Source organism: Physeter macrocephalus, chromosome 6 (genome assembly GCF_002837175.3).
Source record: "Physeter macrocephalus isolate SW-GA chromosome 6, ASM283717v5, whole genome shotgun sequence".
NCBI lineage: Eukaryota > Metazoa > Chordata > Mammalia > Artiodactyla > Physeteridae > Physeter > Physeter macrocephalus.
In genome coordinates this window covers 49,434,645-49,455,385 of record NC_041219.1, presented here as the reverse complement: position 1 = coordinate 49,455,385, position 20,741 = coordinate 49,434,645, and the positions used below count along the sequence as shown (strand labels likewise).

The 20,741-nt window shown below is 56.1% G+C and overlaps 1 protein-coding gene and 1 long non-coding RNA gene across 2 annotated transcripts in view; both read right to left on the bottom strand.

Annotated features, from left to right (window-relative positions):
• Positions 1–20,741, bottom strand: part of TBC1D22A (TBC1 domain family member 22A) — a 299,657-nt gene that overhangs the window by 268,676 nt on the left and 10,240 nt on the right. The gene's annotated exons all lie outside the window — the stretch shown is intronic.
• LOC102979502 (uncharacterized) lies at positions 12,245–16,806 on the bottom strand. Its single transcript, XR_449304.3, has 3 exons — positions 15,680–16,806; positions 14,017–15,219; positions 12,245–13,476 (listed from the first exon to the last, which is right to left on the bottom strand). It is a non-coding gene; the product is annotated as an uncharacterized lncRNA (long non-coding RNA).

Sequence of the window (20,741 nt, the reverse complement as noted above, 5' to 3'; positions counted from 1 at the left end):
CGCTGGGCCTGGGCGGGGACAGCACGCCCCTCCACGTGAAGGGGGCGTCGGAGGGTGAGGAACCAGATCCCACCCTCCACCTCCCCGAGGCCAGTGGCCGACAGGCAGGGGCGAGGTCCGTGAGCGCCCTGCTCCCCTGTGTGACAGCCGCTGTGCGTGAACATGGCAGGACCTAGTTCTAAGCAAACGGTGCTGCTGAACCGTGTAACTTATAAATAGATCTCGAGGAACATTTTAACATAATTTGCTTTCCAGGCACAAAGAACCATGTCAATCAACTCTACAAGGCGACGCAGGCAGGAGCCTCTGTTGATTGCTTTCTGGCAAAGGAAGAAAAACAGGTTTCACAGTGAGCTAATCTTTCACACACACAGAGGCACACATGGAAAGGAGAGCTGAAACTGGCTGTGCGTTTCCATTCATTCATTCGACAACTACCTGATCGCGAACCGAGGCCAGGAGCCACCTGGACACCGCGGCCTCGACCTGTATGACACTTGGAACCAGATAAACACCGGCTCCCCTCCCCACAGCTGCCCAGCCCCGGGAAACTGCTGGCAACAGCCTCCCTACAGGCGGGAAGGAGCAACCCTGAGGATTGCATGCATGATTGAACACATGACGGGCCCAGCTCAGACTCTCAATAAACAAACTTGGTGGTAACTAACAAGATCAGGGGAGTAAGAAACTAAAGGCTTTAGGCTCCTTCAACTGCAGTCTGCATGAAAATGTCACAGACGGGTCCACTCCCGGGAAAGCTGAGCAACGCTGAGCAGGGGGAGGGGAAGAGCCTTTAAGACAGAGAGAGGCCTCCTCACTTAGAAACTGCTGGACACTTACCCGGGAGAGATTAAAGGAAAGCAGCTCCACCCAGTGTGCAGCTCACACACCAAGTGACTTAAGGAAACTCCTTAAAAGAGAAACTCCAACTCAGAAATGACTATGACTACGTCTCAGGGTGGTCTGTTTTTTTTTAATAAATCTCCTTCGCATCCAGCGTGCTAGAGAAATCAACCAACCAAGTGACTGTGGGCTGAGACATTCCTGTAACTCCATTACCAGATGATGCTTGATTATCGTACTTCTTCCATTCTGAAATGACACTGATTAGCATTTTAATTGTTCAAGAATGTGTCCGGGGGCTTCCCTGGTGGCACAGTGGTTAAGAATCCGCCTGCCAATGCAGGGGACGCGGGTTCGAGCCCTAGTCTGGGAAGATCCCACATGCCGCGGGGCAACTAAGCCCGTGCACCACTACTGAGCCCGTGAGCCACAACTACTGAGCCCGTGCGCCACAACTACCGAAGCCCGCACGCCTAGAGCCCGTGCTCCGCAACAAGAGAAACCACCACAATGAGAAGTCTGCGCACGGCACCGAAGAGTAGCCCCCGCTCGCCGTAACTAGAGAGAGCCCACGCGCGGCAACAAACACCCAACGCAGCCAAAAATAAAATAAATAAATTTATTTTTTTTAAAATGGAATGTGTCTGGGCTTTACAGTCAGCGATCAGATGGAACGGGCCAGCGCCGCGGGTTCCCAGTATCTGAGCATCAAGGAAATGCAGCCTTCCTCTCACCTCAGCTCCCTGGCAGCCCTGCAAGGTGGGTGTCACTAACCCCACGTGCAGAAGAGGAACCTGGATGAGGAAACCTAGGCAAACCAGGGCAGGCAGGGCCAGGGTAGGGCCACAGCCCGACGCTCCTGGCAGGAGGCCGACAGGCACTGATGCCGAGGTGTGACCCAGTTGTCTCCTCTGAAAGCACCAGCAGACAGCTAAGACTAGGTCTGGTCTTGGGATCCTCGGCAAAAGCATAGACGTGATGTCCAAAAAAACAGAAAAAAGCAATAAAAAAGTGCTACTGCTTCTTCTTCAACACAAAGTAGAATACGGAGAAACATTAAATAAAGAGAAACAGGGGGGCTTCCCTGGTGGCGCAGTGGTTGGGAGTCCGCCTGCCGATGCAGGGGACGCGGGTTCGTGCCCCGGTCCAGGGGGATCCCACATGCCGCGGAGCGGCTGGGCCCGTGAGCCATGGCCGCTGGGCCTGTGCGTCCGGAGGCTGTGCTCCGCGGCGGGAGAGGCCGCAGCGGTGAGAGGCCCGCGTATCACAAAAAAAAAAAAAAAAAGAGAGAGAAACAGGGAAAACTGTGCACAGCTCTCTGGAAGGGCTGCTTTGACTCAGGTGGTCACACTTTTTTTTTTCCATAAGATATCAAACCTTTTTATTTAATTGAACATGGGTTAACACAACTATCTTTAAGATGTTCTGCAAATCACTACAGATTCAGAAACAATGGAACAAGATGGACACCATCTTCCCTGGTACAGGGGAAAATCAAGATAGTAAAATAATCTTAAAAATATAAATTGTAAAAGAAATACACAGGCTTTGTGAAGGATAATAGCAGAGCATCTACATTGTGTTCGGGAAAGAATATTTAAACTGAAATCTGAAGTATAAGTAGGAATCAACCATGAGAAGATTGGAAGGATGAGCATTGCAGGCAGAGAAAAACACCACGGGTCACGCTTCTTGTGATGCAGAATTCGTGTCGAGGCTGGGAGCAGGGGTCCTGGAGCCAGACAGCCCGGGTTCAAACCCTGACTATACCACTCAGTGGCTGAGTTTACCTTCAACAAGAAACTCTGAGCCTCATTTTCTCGGCTGTAAAAGGGGCATAACTCCCACTTTGTAGGATCATGGTGAGAACTAAACAGCAAGTGCTTTGAGCCCCTAACACTCCTGCCCCCAGACTGTTCCTCCTGCTCAGTGGATGCCCAGCTGAGCACTCACCAGGCGTGCCGGGCACTGTGCCGTCCTGCACGGGTGGTCCGCCTGCCAGCACGACAAGGGCTAATGGTCTTAGCACGAAAAGCCCTCTCAAAAATACAAACGCTGTCACAGAAAGATCAGCACAGAAAATGGACAGCTGAAATACCGATGGCCCATAATACGTGAAAAAAAGAAACTGTGATCAAGTCTTAAAAACAGGGCTTCCCTGGTGGCGCAGTGGTTGCGCGTCCGCCTGCCGATGCCGGGGAACCGGGTTCGCGCCCCGGTCTGGGAGGATCCCGCATGCCGCGGAGCGGCTGGGCCCGTGAGCCGTGGCTGCTGCGCCTGCGCGTCCGGAGCCTGTGCTCCTCAACGGGAGGGGCCACAACAGTGAGAGGCCCGCGTACCGCAAAAAAAAACAGGCATATTCTTTGAAGCAATCATTTTACACCTAGCAATTATCCCAAGAAAACAAGCAGAAGAAAGAGCAAAGATGTGAGCGCCAGGATATTTAAGACAACATTTAGCGGGGAAACTTTGGAAAAAAAAAAATCTGTAACCACAGGGGGCGGCCAAATAAACTGTGGTGTAGCCAATGACGGGACCCTGAAGAGTATTTAACAACGGGGAGGGGCGGGGCTTACTGTTAACTGAGGACGGAACGCTGAAGAGTATTTAATAACGGGGAGGGCCCGGGGCTTACTGTTAACTGAGGACGGAACGCTGAAGAGGTCCGCAGCTTCAACGAACTTCTGTTTTCAAAAGTTTTTGCGGGAATTCCCTGGCAGTCCAGGGGTTAGGACTCTGCGCTTCTACTGCCGTGGGCCCGGGTTCAATCCCTGGTGGGGGAACTAAGATCCCAAAAGCCGCGCACACACAGCGCGGCCAAAAAAAATTTTTGCATGTTACATATTTAATACACGAGGGCAACTTTTATTTAAAACAACTCATCATGGACTTCCCTAGTGGCACAGTGGTTAAGAATCTGCCTGCCAATGCAGGGGACACGGGTTCGAGCCCTGGTCCGGGAAGATCACACATGCCGCGGAGCCACTAAGCCCGTGCGCCACAACTACTGAGCCTGCGCTCTAGAGCCCGCGAGCCACAACTACTGAAGCCCGCGCACCTAGAGCCCGTGCTCCGCAACAAGAGAAGCCACCACAGGGAGAAGCCCGCGCACCGCAACGAAGAGTAGCCCCTGCTCACCGCAACGAGAGAAAGCCCGCGCACGGCAAGAAAGACCCAATGCAGCCAAAAAATAAATAAAATTCCTTAAAAAAAAAAAAAAAACCAACTCATCATGATCTTTCCTGGCAAGGAACCACATAATTTATGCCAACGTGGAAAACAAATGTCTCCATGTCTCCTTTCCGCTACCAGCATCCAGTAGGACAGAGACATGAGGCAGATGAGAAGGCAAAGCTGAGCCGGCCCTTCTGCGTGGCCTGTGAGCACAGGGTGGTGGCGAGGGGGTGAGGGGCCTGCGCTGAGCCAGCGATGGGCGGGGCAGAAGCGCCCACACCCACCGCAGGGGGAAAAAGGCGCCGCCTCATTTTAAGCCAAAATTTAGGCAAAAGTAGTATTACCCAAGGAGGGGTTAGGAAATGAGGTATTCGTAACTGCAGCAGACGGAAGCTTTGGAGTCTCAGGGGGTTAACACAATCACTGTCTAAATAACTTAAAAATCGACTGCTGGACATCCGTCATCAAAAAGAAAAAAATTCCCTTCGCCACCAGGAATTTCTTTTTTTTTTTTTTCTGTACGCGGGCCTCTCACTGCTGTGGCCCCTCCCGCTGTGAGACGCGCAGGCTCATCGGCCATGGCTCACGGGCCCAGCCGCTCCGCGGCATGTGGGATCTTCCCGGACCGGGGCACGAACCCGTGCCCCCCGCATCGGCAGGCGGACTCTCAACCGCTGCGCCACCAGGGAAGCCCCACCAGGAATTTCTCACCGTCGCGGTACCAACATGAGTCCACGTTACTATTTACAGCTTGTATACGGATTATGTATTGAATTTATAACATGTTAAGATAATACTTTGTATATATTGGAATAATAAGTAAATCCTTAGAATTATTTTTTTAAGATATTTTTTTAAAGTCTTCATTGACTTTAAAAGCAGCATTACAATACTGCTTCTGTTTCGGTTTTTTGGCCCCGAGGCACGTGGGATCTTAGCTCCCCGACCAGGGATCAAACCCGCACCCCCTGCATTGGAAGGCGAAGTCTTAACCACGAGACGGCCAGGGAAGTCCCTAAATCCTTAGAATTAATTTCGCCTGTTTCTTTGCACGTCCTCGGTGTGGCTACAAGAACACGTGAAATCACAGACACGGCCATGGTGACATCTTCCCCTTGGGAGGGGCTGCCCGAGACCATTATCCGTGTCACCTGACACGGCACCAGGTCTCATTTCACCTCGCATGTTGGTGGCACCCAGCAGGTGACTGGACCAAAAGCATAGTTAACTGATCGAATTAAATCAGGAATTCAGAAGAAAGCAGGAGAGCAGAGCCAGAAGTGACCACGGAATAAAAATAAGTATCCCAGCTAACATTTACTGAGTCCTGTCTATATGCCAGGCACCATTCTGAGAACCGTACTTAAGTGAATTGACTGAATCCTCTCCACGAGCTCGGCGTCACGTGGTGGTCAGTGGTGTGGCCAGGACCCAAGCCAAGCCGACAGCTGCAGTCTCCACCCCGACCCTGTGGATGCTGCCCCAGGCACCCCGAGAATTCACTGCAGGCCCTGGACCTTCCAGAGAGGACCCACCCTTCACACATGACCTCAGGTGGCAGGTAGGGGACACTGGCCACACGAAGAGCAGGGCCACAATTCAGGTGGTGAGATACGACGCAGGTCATGATCTGTCTGCAGCGGTTCTCTGTATTTTCCACGTTTTCCTAACAAGCACGTGTTATTTATGGAATCACAAGGTCTTCTATGCTACAGCAGACCTTCGCCTGACGACACTGCGGGCTATAGTGAGTTACTGAGGTCTGGCGTTGCCCACGGCCTCCCAAAGCCTCGCGCAGCCAGAGCCCCACAGCAAGGCTCCAGACGCCGTCTGAGCGCTCCCGCTACCTCCGCCCTAGGACGGGGGTTACGACCCAGGGTTCCGAGGCCCCGGCCAGCGGGGAGGCCAGGCACTGGTTTCGCTGTGTTTTTTTAAAGCTCCCCAGGAGACAGTGACCGGTGCGTGCGTCCAGGCTGACGCCACTCCGAGCCCCGGGGGCCCCTTCTGTCGCCGACCTGAGCCCCCACCAGCCCTTCAAGCCCGTCCGAGCCCCGCGGCCTCTGCCAGGCCAGCCCGACCAGCTCACGGGCCCGCCTCAGCTCACCTGCAGCCAGGACTGGCCGAATCCCTCTTGGGCCGCCCATCCTGGCGCCTGCCGCGTCGCCCCCTCGCCTGTGCGCACCTCAAGGTCGGGAACTAACGGGGCTCCCCCTGCGGGGCTGCCCACAGCAGAGCCCGACGTGAAAGGCCCCAGGAGAATCCGAGGACGGTGACGGTGGTGTGAGTCTTCGATTCGCTTCTGATGGACGGATTCTCCTTCGAGCCCCCGCAGAAGTCACCTAAGCCCACTGGAAACCAGCAACGTGCCTTGGTGAAGGGTGCAGCAGGGAGTGTCCTGAAAACAGTGTTTGGCTGAGATAAAGGTGCCACCACTGAACGCCACACGGCAGGTGGCGCCTGCTCTTCAGGGGACCAGACACCACCAGGCAGGGCCCTGAGCCAGTCCTGAGCAGAGCCACCGTGATTCCTAGGAGACTAAGCCCGGGGTCCCCAGAGATACCTTGCAACCAACGTGTGTGCGAGCGAAGGGGGCCCCAGCGCTGGCCGTGCAGAGGGGGTGGGAGGCCCAGGGGACAGACTGGACCGGAGCCACGAGCTTCAAGCGCAGAGACGGGAAGTGGCAAGAAACGCAGCCAGAGAGGGGGGTAGGGCCAGCCAAAGGTGGGAGACTCTCCCAAGGGGACATTCTGAAAGAACCGTGAGCAGGGAAGTGACACGAGCTTCAGGGTAACATCCAAACTGCTTCACCGTTCCAGAGCCCTCGGCCCGGCTGCGGCTGGACCCACCCGCCAAGCTCCATCTCCCACAGGGGCGCACGCACAGGTGTGCGCACACAGCGGCCCAGCCACACCTTGCTACTCCTCCCCGTCCGGGCAGCACCCCCCCTCACCTCCGTCCTTCGCTCCGACTAAGGTCAGGGACTCCTCCCCCCACTCGACTGGGCTCAGTCCCTCCACAAGCCCAGGAGCACACCAATCAACACCTCTTGCATCCTCAGTGCCCAGTATGAGGTAGGTGCTTAAGGAATTCGCTCTCCAAAAACACGAAGGAAGAAATCAACAAATGGATGACAGAATGAATAACTTAGGGAGAGAGTGAATAGATGAGACTAAGAAATGGCTGCAACCTTGTTAAACTGCCCACCCGCCAAGGAGGAATCTAGAAAGGCTTGAGCCGCAAAACCTGAGCAAATCCAACAGAAGGAAGGCAGGCGGGCAGGCTCTGAGTGAAAGAGCATCAGAAGGGCCCAAATAAATGACCGTGTGCCCGGGGCACTTCCACTCAAAACCACTGATGCGGATGAAACAAAAGGGCAAAAAGAGTAAATCAAGTCGACGGCGGCTCTCGAACCACGCAGGACCCTCAGGGAACCAAAGGGTCACGCGCGAGGACGCGGCATCCGAGCGACCAACGGTGCTCCTCCGTCAATACCAAGTCCGGGCTCGGGATTTACGCTAAGGAAACACAGAAGGTGTGCAGAGTTATGACTGGGGGCGCTCCTTGGGGTCGGTCATAACAATAAATAAAAAACAAAACCGGAACTGAAAACAACGGCAATGCCCAAATAATAGGGGACTGGCTTACGAAATGTGTCACCAATGAGCAAATGGCAGAAATGGCTGTACTTTAATGACTAGCACACGGCCGTTAACAATCGTGCTCTCAGAGAACATTACTATCTTAGAAAGGCATCATTTAGAACAAGAGAAAATCATGAGATGCACAGAGAGGTACATGCTTGATCCCAAGTCTATAAAAAGGAAGACCACACACACACACACACACACACACACACACACACAGTCATAAAGGCCCTCCCGAAAAGACACAAAGATAAGCTCTTTTAACCCCCTGGGCTACCAGGACAGCAGGTGTACAGCTGGTTTTCATCGTTCTTTCTGACCCTGGTCTTGGGAGGTTGTGTCCACCGCACAGGGTCGTTGTGAGAAGAGATCAAGAAAATTCGCAGAGAGTACTGAGCGCCACGCAGGGCACAACATGGGCATCAAGAACTGTTCAATGCTGTTGTTTTTCTTACGATTATTCACACTACGTGCTAAACTTTAAACACTGAACACCTGTAACTTTAAATTATACTTAAGAATATCAAAGATGAACAAAGTTAATATTCCACAAGATAAGGCTGTGTTCCTGCCATGCGAACCCTGCATGTGAAAGATCAAAAAATGACTTGGCTAAATAGATTTTATACCTTCATGTTTGGTTTAGGTAACGGGGATGGAATTTTCAAGTACAGAAGGCCCAAATCTAGAAAAGTTTTAATGACTTCTGATAGGAATGGCACACATAAGGAAACTCATGTCTTACTAATTCAATACGCATTTTACTGAGGAAATAACCACGAATAAATGGAAGAAAAGAGTGTACTTTAGCGACGTATTTAACGGTCTGATCGAGAAAGCCATTCAAGTAAAGGGACAAGCAAATGGAAAGAGACCTGCATACACCAAGGCCTCGGGCGCCTGAGAGACGCACCATGCTGAAGTGACGCGCGGTGGCGGCCACGTGATCACCACGCGGGCAGCCCTGACACGACGCGACACGACGGAGTCCGTCAGTGATGAGGAAGGCGCCACGCACCGTGGGAACGCAAAACGGTGAGGCTCAGAGACGCGTAAAGTGACTTGGAAGGAAGGAACCAAAGCAGGAAAAGATAAATGCTAACTAAGGAATACGCTGAAACGGGCAACTTTCAGTTCACGAGGATTAGGGGACGTTTTCATGTAAACCGAGGGTAGTTCCTAAATTTAACAGTGGTGGTAGGTCTGAGACAAGGAGCACGAAATCCACCCCAGAGCACTGAGCTAGCTGGCGGCATCTTTCAACTAAAACGCGGGGAGTCTCTGCCCTTCCTCACCAAGGTCCACCGAAAGCCCGGTTCACAAAGGCACGCGGGTCGCGGCGCCACCCACGGGGCCGCGGGCAGGGGCTCCCGGGAGGTGGGCCCGGCACACGGAGCAGGCTCACCCGGGGGTGGGGGGGGGGGGCGGGGTGCTGCAGGTAGATGGAGGCCCAGCGCCCGACAGAGCGGCGGACCCGCGGGAGCCGCGGAGCCCACCGGCCCCAGGCCAGCTGCACGGGCCCCCTGTGGCCCGCGGGACCGCGCAGGTCCGGGTCTGCTCCCCGGCACCGGCCAGCCGCGAACAGCCTCGCTGGCTTGAGCCGGCTGTGACCGCAGGGCCCGGGGGAGAGCAGGCCGGGGAGGGGGGCAAGGGACCCACAAACGCGCGGGGGAGGTCCAGACAGCTTGGGTTCAAAGCACGGCTAACTCAGCCGCGGCCGCCTTTCAGAGCGTCGCCCACACGGCGTCACCTGCAGCCCTTCGGTGGGATTATCGCAAAGGAACGGAGGCCAGGTTAACCTGCCCAAAGCGCGGCTCTGGTCATTCCACCCCCAGACCCCAAACCCTCGCGGCTCCCGCCCGCCCACGGAACGAGCCCCCGTGTCCGAGGCTCTCGGGCCTCTGCTGCCATCGGCCCGACTCCTTGATTTTGCCGACGAGGAGACCGAGACCAAGGATGCAGCAAGTGACCAGAAGGCGTGAAGGCGGCGGAGGCAGGGTGTGACCCCGAGATCTCGGCATCTGTGCCCCACTCGCCGCGCAGCTCGCGGGATCGTGGTTCCCCGACTCGGCGAGAGCGCTAACCACTGGGCGGCCAGGGGACCCCCCGTCGCAGCGTCTCTCCCACTTCCCCACGGCTGCCCGACCTGCCAAGCTCCGGCCCCGCCTGCACCCCTGGCTTCTCCCACCGCCGCGTCTCCAAAGAAGCCTCGTCCCTGCAGCGCGGCCGCCTCAGGACGACGACAAGCTCCCTCGGACGCCGCTGGCTGCAAGTGCTGGCCCTGCCGGCCGGGAGGCCCGCGCACGGTGACCACGTCACGGCCGCCCGACTCTAGGGACGGCACACGGCTCCCGCGCGCGGCGCGCTCAGCTCCTCGGCAGAGGTGGTGTCGCTGTGCTGTCGTCGCCGCAGCTGCTGCGGCTGTCAGGGCTCAGCCCCACTCGCCATGTCTCCCCCCTGCAGCCCGCTGCCCCGTGCCCGGGGTGCGTCCTGGACCACAGCCTAGCACAGCCATGCTCCCCGAAGCCAAAAGCCACCGAGGCCGGCTGCAGGTGACCACGGCAGCCCACCCCAGGCTGGCGACAAGCTGGGGGTAAAGCCTCCCCCCCTTAAGGTCAGCCCTCCCTCCACGGGACACCGAGGAGCGCAGGAGGCTCAGCTACAGGGGTGGGCGTGCCAGGACATGAGTGGGAAGGGAGCGAGTGGCCAGGCGTGCCCCGCGCCCGGACGCGCCACAGAGCAACTTCAACACCGCCGGCTGCTCCAACAAACTCCGCCCCGCAGTACGCACTGAGCACGCTCACGGTGCCAGATCTGACAGCGGTAACGTTAACCTGGACAGGAGGTAAGGGCAAAGCACGTAAGCCCCGAAGAAAAGAAGGACAGGGTCACAGCCAAGGTGTCCACGGCGTCGGGAGACGTGAGCGGGCTTCACCTCTCTGGTCCTGCACCCGGACAGTTTTTAGGTGGCGCCCACACCCGCGGCGATGACCCCGGAGAGCATAATGACAAGTGAACACGCTGCCTTTCCAACCCTTCCAGAACACTGCTCCACACCGAAGTCCCTCGTCCCCACCAGAGGCAGCACGTTGGAGCAGCAGGAACACGGACCCTGGAGTCAGGACGGGCCATCCATTCTGACTCAGCCCCTTCCACCGGGGACTCGGTGAGATGGGAGACCACGGCCGGCCCTGGCGGCTCCACGGGCCCGGGGCAGGAAGTCGGGCACCGCATCTGGCCCAGGCGGGGCTCCAGAAGCGCACGCCCGGTAGGACCAGCTCTCGGGCAGCAGGAAGGGGAAAGCCCTCACCAGGGGACTTCCCAAGGTCCTGCTCTCTCTCTCTCGCTCTCGCTCGCTCTCTCTCTCTCTCTCTCTCTCTCTCTCTCTCTCTCTCACTCACACACACACATACACACACAACACACACACACACACACACACACACACGATGCATCATATTTTCTGGGAGGTGATTTAATCTGTAGTTGAATAACGTCGGACCACAGGGCACGCCTGAGAGGGGCAACCCCAAGAGTGAAGGGAAGACCTACCTCTTCAGTTGATTATACGCATAAAAAATCCCCAATTATGTAACTGCTGTTACACCAAAAAACAAACAAAACAAAACAAACCTCCTGATGACTAAATTTCTGACAAATATTTTTTTTTATTGGAGTATGATTGCTTTACAATGGTTAGTTTCTGCTGTGTAACAAAGTGAATCAGTTATACATATACACATGTCCCCGTATCTCTTCCCTCTTGCGTCTCCCTCCCGCCCTATCCCACCCCTCTAGGGGGTCACAAAGCACCGAGCTGATCTCCCTGTGCTATGCGGCTGCTTCCCACTAGCTGTCTATTTTACGTTTGGTAGTGTATGTATGTCCATGCCACGCCCTCACTCTGTCCCAGCTTACCCTTCCCGCTCCCCGTGTCCTCAAGTCCTCAAGTAGTAGGCCTGTGTCTTTGTTCCCGTCTGGCAATTTTTTTGCATTAAGAATATTTTTGATTGAGGTGTAACTGGCATATTATAGTAGTTTCAGGTATACAAGGTAATGATCACCACACTAAGTCTAATTAACACTCATCACAGCACACAGTTACAAAATGTGTTTTTCTTGTGATGAGAACTTTGAAGATCTCCCCTCTTAGCAGCTTTCAAATATGCAGCACAGGATTACTTTACAACTGGAAGCTTGTTCCTTTCGACCCCCTTTGCCCATTCCACCTGCCCCTAACCCCCCCACCTCTGGCAACCACCAACCTGCTCTCCGCATCTGTGAGCTCAGTTGTTTTCGTTTTTGTTTTAGATTCCACAAGTAAGTGAGATCATATGGTATTTGTCTTTCTCTGACTTCACTTAGCATAATGCCCTCAAGGTTCATCCATGTGGTTGCAAATGGCAATATTTCATTCTTTTTATGGTTGAATAATATCCCACTGTGCCCGCGCGTGTGTGTATGTATCACATCTTCTTTATCCACTCATCCACTGATAGACACCTAGGTTGTTTCCATGTGTTGGCTATTACAAACGATGCTGCAATGAACATGGGGGTGCAGATTTCTTCCTTTACGGGGTCATGAGGATGTTCTGTTTTCATTAAGAATATTTTAGGTGGGGCACAACCTTTAGGTGACTGCACAACACTGTGAATGCACCAACTACCACTGATCCGTGCAGCTTAAAATGGTTCATCGTATGTTATATGAATCTCACCTCAATTTTTTTAAAAAGAATATTTTACTTCAGAGTTTGCTGATTTGTATGCCAGGTTGACACGAGTGAATAAAATGATGACTATGCTAAGTATCACCTATTCTCAGGCTCTCCAACGCGCAGAAAGTGAGAAAAGAAGCCCATGAGACTAATACGCTTCCATTTGTATTTTACGGAGAACGGGGGTTGGGGGGGCAACGTACACACACCCATCCATACAGTCACTTGAATAAACACAGAGCACTTATGAACGGAGGTAAGAAACAGGAGGGGAGCCACTGGCCTGGGGACGGAGATTTACTTGTCATCATGTAAGCCCTTAGCGACCACTTGAACTTTTTAACATTGCATGATGTAGCTTTTTCAATTAAAAAAAAACTAGTAAACAAAAGATACGAATGAACATCACCGGTTCCCAAACTTTAAGTGCTCTCTCAACTCCCCCTCCTGCAGAATCTCAAGGAACGACGTTTCTGTCAGTGCGTTTATAGTATGTATTTTGAACACTGTTAAATATGTCTAGATTTTGACTAAGCACATAAATTAAATGTTGATTTAGACAGACACACAATTTTAATAACAATTTTAAGTAAAGATCATTCTCAAAACGTTACACAGCCATTAAAAATGATGGTTACGAAGACTGCAGCAAGGTGGGAAAGGCGCATGAGGTGATATTAACTGGATCGGGGTGACAAGTGGCTTCTGCACCCTTGCTGCCACCGCGGAGAGAGGTGGGTAGGCTCCACTGGGAAAGGCAGTGATGGAGGCCCGCACCAGCACCAGGGCAAGCCTGCTGCACTGCACGGACCACTCCTCACGGGACTGCTTCCCAAAGCCAGGTGGAGGCAAGCACCATTAGACCCATTTTACAGGTGGGGAAACTAATGCCGAAAGAAGTTTGGGGAAAAAAAACTGCCCGGGTCACTCTGCCAGTAAATGGCAAAGCGTGGCCACAACCTGATGTGACCCCAAAGCCCACATGCTTGTTTTCCACACTCTTCTGTCCCCCAAGAGGCCAGAGACGGGGGGCAAGGCGACTGGCCATCACGGCTGCTGACTTTTCTATAATGTGGTTGTTCTTACTTCTAGAACCTAAAACAACACATAGGTTAAAACACCGGTTTAAAAAGACATCCTTAACTAATTTTGTCAGACTATCTTATCCTAAGAAAAAGGGTATTTCATTTTTTTAAGCACTTTAAGCAAGCCTGAACTTTTTCCCTTTAGGACCAATTTGAGCACAGTCTAAGATTTCACCAGAAAGCCTCAGTTTGTATTAATATCTCAAGACCTGGCTCAAAACCAAAACCAAAGCCTTACCCGGCAGCGCTTCACTCCTCGTGGCAGATTTGGGATAAAGATGAATTTCTTCACTTCCCGACACAAAGCCCAGCGCTTCCTTGTTTCTCTAACTTCCTCCCTGTGTCCTATCCCATTGTGAGGCCAACCCATGTGACTTCTCATCTCCCACGCCCTGCACTTCTATTCATCAGGAATTTCTCCCTTTTTCTCGTGCTGGTCACGTGCGATCTGATCGTGCACCAAATCTCTAAAAACGGACTGCCGTGTCCTGGTACAGTGAGTGCAGAGGACGTGCAGGGAGCCCAGGGCTGCTGCTGCCTGTGGGCTTACCCTCAGGCAGGCCCTCCTCTTCCCGTGAGTCTCAGTTTCCTCATCTGCAAAATGGGGCCGCTCTGCCGATCGCTTAGGGCAGCACGGAACCAGCGAGGAACCTGTGGGGAAGACCTTCACAAACAGGGGCCTTCCTCCCTGAGGAGGGCAGGGTGGTGCTGTGCGGTGACCACACAGTGCTGCGTCTCATTGAGCGGGAAAGCTGCCATAGACTGTTTGTGTCCCCAGAGGGCCTAGGCTAAATCCCGACTCCCAGGGTGACGGTTCAGAGGTGGGGGCTGTAGGAGGTGCTTAGATCACAAGGTGGGGTCCCCCTGGATGGGATTAGTGCCCCGACAAAGAGGCCCAGGGAGCGCCTCGCCCCCTCAGCCGCTGGAGCGCAGTAGGAAGGCGCCGTCTATGAACCTCACCAGGTACGGAATCTGCGGAATCTGCCGTCGGTGCCTTGACCCTGAACTTCTCAGCCTCCGGAACCACGAGAAGTAAATGTCAGCTGTAGCGGCCCAGCCCACGGTACTCTGTTCCAGCTCTGCCACACCAATAATGCACTCCCTCGCTTTCTGTGCTGAAGCTGGAAACCCGCTCGGGGCGAAGCAGCCCATGGCGCTCGGCGCCACGCGGGGCAGAACCCTTGGCACGGGCTCAGAGGTCCACAACCCCCGGCACGCCCCGCAGCCAGGCGACCAGCCATTTCGGACGGCGTCCGTGAGCACGTGCACCCCACAGACTCGTGGGCCTGCAGAGCGAAGCTTTCAAACAAGTGCCGTGTCGAGCTGAGCAGGGGACCACAGCCCCTGGGCCCGTCGAGAGAAAAGCAGACCACCGCTCATTGCTGGAGCACAGTGTGGACCAGGACTCGGCCCTGTCCAGGCAGCTCTGGCTCCCGCTCCTCCACGTGGCCCGTGAGCGTGTCGCAGGTATCTGCTTCTGTCGCGTGACCCAGCTTACAGTCTGCTGGCCCCATCCTCAGGGCGGTTCAAGAGCGGGGGTCCAGGACGTGCAAACACGGGGCCCCCCGTCTGGCCTCTCCTGCCCCACCGCCCCTGCGCATGTGACTGCTGTGTTTCCCTCCCGGGAAGGGATAACTCAGGCCCTTTGAGGATCACAGAGGGCCTGGGAGTGACGAAGTCAAAACGGCACCCGACCTCTTTCTTCTCCAATTTCTTGCTTCTCATCTTTAACACGTGCAACTTCCCTTCCTACCTGTAAGCGCCAACCAGACAGACGGCACAAGAAAGTAACCAAACAAGGGAGCACGGCTGACTCCGGCTCCCGGGATTTTCCTAGTTAGATGGGCAACCAAACCACCCCAGGAAGAAGCACCAGAGTGAGCAGGGCCTCTGTCTGGAAAACACAGATGACAGGAACCCAGGAGGGTAAAGCTGAAGTGGACAACCATTGTGCCCTGGCCTCTCTGAGCTCCTTCTCGGGGATTCCACGTATTTCCACGTACCTGACGCAGAGTAAGCTCTCGGTCAAAGCCAGCCACCACCACCACCATCACCACCAACACCACCCCTACCACCACCACCACCACCACCACCACCACCAAGGTCACCACCACCACCGTCCCAGAGCCCTTGATTTGATTCTGAAGAAGTCAGAACCCTGCTGCTGTGCTGCCCGCATCCTTCCACACCCACAGGGAGCTCCAAGTGCTCACCATCTCTTCCAACTTCCCTCCTTCAGAAAGCCCTCCTCTTCCTATAGCTTCATCTGGCCGCTGTACAGGATGTGCATTTCCAGAACGCACAAGAGAGGGGCTGCGCGTTGATTGATTGATTAATTAATTAATTTAAAAGCATTCTTTTCTTTGCAGTTTCCAGGACCAGACACCTGGCTGTGCGTTGGTTTGTGGTCCTTTGGAATCTGAGCTACATCTGGGGACAAAGACAGGACACAGGAGGGCTCACTCTAAATACTGTGTCTCTGACTATGAAAATTCGAAGTTCATTCACTCGGTCCCCCCACACCCAGGACTGTGTGTGCAGTTCGACACAATTCAAACAGTTTCTGGGTCTCCGCTGTGTGGTCGGGGCCGTGCTAGAGACCAGCCATGGGTGAGGGGCTACAATACAAGAGACACAGTCCCTACCTCAAGGAACCGGAAACCTGGCGGGGTGACAGATTTACACGTGCCCATCTGAGTGGCAAACACAGCTGGCTGTCCGCCCAACGTCCATCCCCTCCCTCTTCCCTGTAACCAGAACCCCAATTCCAAAGTGCCAACAGCCGAGCCCACGACATCCTTCTCAGCGCCCCTTGCAGCTCGGGGGGCAGGAGCCGGGCAGGGGGCACGCGACCCAGCTCTGGTCAAACTGCTCTCCTGATAAGACCACAGACGCCATGGTGACTGCCCTTTGCTTTGACACAGGACAATGACCGCCACCTTGTGGCCACGAGCTTAGATCCCTGATGAAATCAATGCCCATAGCTCCCTACCTCCAGACATCCTGCTGAGAAAAATAAACCCCTATTTGTCTCAAGGCCCTGAGTCTGGTTTTCTGATACCTTCAGCCAAAACGAATCCTAACCGATCCCCCTCCTCAGCTGGTGAACCACAGAGGCCAAGAGCACTGAGGGGCCGTGGGGCAGGAGAGAGCAGGCTGATGGGCCCCACCAGCACTTCCTGAGCAAGCGCCGCGTCCTGTCCCCCATCACTGGACACGAACACCAGTCACTACTCACAGCACGGCCCACGAGGAACTCACCGTCCAGTGGTGAGACGGACACAACCCTGACAGCTGAGTCACCAGCACAAAGGGCTGCAGGGCAGGGAGCAGACTCCCACACACACACTCTGCCCACCTTTCCGCTCTCATCCCTCAGACAGACACCACAGTCTCAGGATTATTCAACTGGTTACTTCATGTCCTGATCTACAAAGGAAATCATTAGAGAAAAAAGACAAACATGTAACGGATTGATTTCTCAAACTGCTCCTTCAAAACTGTACAGTAGACGTACAAACATTTTTTTTAACATTTGCTTTTAAGATCATATGCAGGAAATCATCATCCATGAGAAAGTTACCTGAAAGAGCCTTGAAAGGTTTCCTAATTAAACGGAAGATCTGCTCTACCAGAGATATTAAATGAAATGCTTAACTTTCACCAAATCGCATTCACCGTGGTTTATTTTAAGCCGCGTGATAACTACACGTAGCTCAAATGCCACACCTAGTAGTGCGAATGCCACCCAAAAAATGAGGATACTGGCAGTGGCAACGCAACGAAGTCAGGACTGGCGCGTCGTGTGCAGTTCTCACACTCCTGTCCTGAAGCCCAGAAGACAAAGCAAGCTCGGGGAGCCCCTTCTGCTGGGGGCTCTAAAGGGCTGGCGAGAACCGATCACAGGTAATGAGAGGAGAGAAGAAAAGACAGTCATAAATTCAGCCAGCATACACAGTGGCAATCGAGGTCTGTGGGTTTTATTATTTTTTCCACGTCTCTCACTTTCAATACCATTCCGTGAACTATCCTCGCGGAAACCCTACAGCGAGAGCGACACAGAGGGAGGAGGCGTGCGGAGCCCCCTCCTCCGTGGGGGGACTCGGGCGATCAGCCGCCCATGGGCCGGGCAGAGGCTCGGGGGGGAAGCAGGGCGTCAGTGACACGGGGACGGCGCGGCACGGGGTCCGCACAGGTGCAACGGTCCCGGCTGCAGGGAGGATGCTGCCACGGCTGAGCTGCGTGTGGACGTCAGGAGTAATTACTTACCTGGTGATTATTTTCACAGAAAGAAAACAAAGCCAGGCCAGGAGGACGGCGCCACCCAAGTAAGCGGGAGGCGCCTCACTGGTGCTCGGCGACCCGTGCCCGCCCTGAGCGCACGCGCCGGGCACCGCCAGCCCCTAGAGAGAGACCGAGGTCTCCCTCCAGGGATCGGGGGCAGAGGGCGACAAGGGATCCGAGGAAAACACGGCAGGGTGAGAGGGAGCGAAGGCATGGAGGCGCTTGGGGGTGGGGGCGTGATGCGGGAGATCCTGATGGTGAGGGTCTGTTCGAGCAGAGGCCTGGAGGAAGTGAGTCACGCAGGAAGCCGAGGCAGGGGGACGGCAGAGCACAGGACCAGGCACGGACGTGCCACTGCGTCCCCGCGACCGCAGAACAGCGCGAGGGGACGATGGGAGGGGGACAGGCAGGTCGTGGGAGGCCGGGCCTCCCGGGCGTCACCAGGCCGACGGCTGACCTCTGAGTGAGATGGAGCCGCCAGATGGCTCTGACGGTACCTGATCCGGATCTCATCTCCAAAGGACTGCTGACAGCTGTGGTGAGAGGGAGCGAAGGCATGGAGGCGCTTGGGGGTGGGGGGCGTGATGCGGGAGATCCTGATGGTGAGGGTCTGTTCGAGCAGAGGCCTGGAGGAAGTGAGTCACGCAGGAAGCCGAGGCAGGGGGACGGCAGAGCACAGGACCAGGCACAGACGTGCCACTGCGTCCCCGCGACCGCAGAACAGCGCGAGGGGACGATGGGAGGGGGACAGGCAGGTCGTGGGAGGCCGGGCCTCCCGGGCGTCACCAGGCCGACGGCTGACCTCTGAGTGAGATGGAGCCGCCAGATGGCTCTGACGGTACCTGATCCGGATCTCATCTCCAAAGGACTGCTGACAGCTGTGCAGAGCACGACGCCGGACACAGGTGCGCGGGGGCCAGCGGGGACGGGCTGTCACCATCAGGCGAGAGGCGGTGGCAGGGACCAGGCGGTGGGCTGGAGGTGCTGAGCGCAGGAGACCTGGCGACAGCCCAGAGGTGGGAGTGGGGAGGAGGGAGGAGAAGACGGCGGGGGGCGGGCCCGAGTCACCGGAGGGGGCACCGCTATGCAGAGATGGGGGCACGGACGGTGACAGGTTCGGGGGGAGGAGTGAGGGCCTCGGGAAGTCAACTCAGGCGACACGTCCCACCTAGAATCTGCCTTTCAAGACAGATGAACTTCTTCCAAAACGAACTCCTTGGGTACATTCTTAACGGAAGCTGCTTTGCCAGTGTTCCTCCTGACGTCAGAGAAGGTGCTACCAGGGAGAACCAGAACCGGGGGGCAATCCAGGCGAAGCGGGAAAGAAAGGTGGGGGAGAAGAGCCTGGACCCGTGGGCTCTGGCCTCCCTGGCCCCTCACAGAGACTCCGCCCACCCCGACTGGAGCCCGCACGCACTCTGCCCCGTCAGAGTCGGCCTCGGCTGTGCTTCCCTGACGGGAGAGGCGCAGCCAACCCGCGGCCAGGCCCACGAGACGCAGCAACCAAGGAAAAGGCCCCAGCCGGACCCGCCACGGCTCACCCTGAGCTGTGCTCACTCCTCCCGCTGCTGCGCGTGCGCCCAGTGTGTGCCAGGCCCTACCGTGTGCACCAGGCTTCCGGTTCTGAGCTGCAGGAGGGGACTGCAGGGCTCGGCCGGCGTGGTGAACTCATTAACCCTCTTTTAACCCTTCTCTGTTTGTTTCACTGAAAAGTATTTTCCCCAAGCCTCACAGCTGAGATAAAACCGGGCTGCAGAGGCTCCCTGCCGGGCTCCCTGGTGCCCGGCCTCCTACATTCCAATTACCTTTCCGAAGCTGGCGGCAGGGCCCGGGGGAATCTGAGGAAGCGTGTCCAGCTGCACTGGCACCAGCAGGGCAAAGAACCAAACGCTGCCCACGCCTCCGCTGGGAATCGGGATGCGAGCACGCTGCGGCGGGGGAGCGTGAACGCTGCTCGCGAGGAGACCTCGATTCCTCTTCCCTGGCGTCTCTGCACTTGGGCAGCTGCCAGTGGCCCCTGGGGTGGCCGTCCCGGCGGGAGTCCTCCCCAGTGACACTCCAGGGAAAGGCAAGGATGAGTTAGCGGAGCTGCCACCTCGTCCCTCCCACATTCCGTCGCCCCTCTAGGACCACTCTCACCTTTCACAAGGCAGCAGGACAAGCCCGCACGGGCGCACACGCTCGCAACCTCCGCTGTCCTGGCTGGGACACGGCGGCGAGGCTGTGGGGCTGCTCCTGGCCCTACGGTTGACGCTGGGTGCTGGCGGGCCACCGCCCGGACCTTCGGGAACAGGGATGCCGGCAGGCCTGCCACCACAGCCAGGCCACGCCGTCCGCTCCCGGTCCTCCGGCAAGGCCCTCAGCAGAGGAACGAGGACCCGGCCAGCATGAGCCCTGCCCTCGCCGTGCGGCCGCAGGGTCGCCTCCTGCACCAGGGCTCAACCTCCCCAGCTGTGACCAGGAGCCGGCTGCTGCCGGGGGCAGGCTTGGGGTGTGTCTGGGTTGGGGGGCGGGGCACACGCACGTCGACACATAGCAAGCACGGTGCCCCGCACAGAGTGAGGACCCGAAACGCAGCAAGTGTGCAGTTATTTGGATACACTGCCTCCCCTGGCTCCGTTTCACCAGTACCTGATTCTGCCACCCGGTGAAAAAACACCCTTCTTGGGCGTGCCCGGTTTTGTGTCCATCAGCTGTCCCCCTACGCCCGCAGCCCCTGGGCTCCAGCTGACGCAGTCCTGTTGGCCCCTTCTCCCTGGGCCACCAGCTTCCCGTCCACCAGGCGACACCCACCCGACCCACCCTGCATCCCCTCCCCCAGTCGACCCCCCTAATTTCCGCCCTGTCCCCCCATCCCTGCACCTCCCCACTGCTGCGTGGCCTTGTTCCACTCCCCTGGTTCCGGCCCTGCCAGAGGCTTTGCGCAGAGAGAAAGCTGGGGGCCTCCTCCTGGCCTCTCGGCCCTCCAGACCTGCCCCTCGCTGCCCTGCC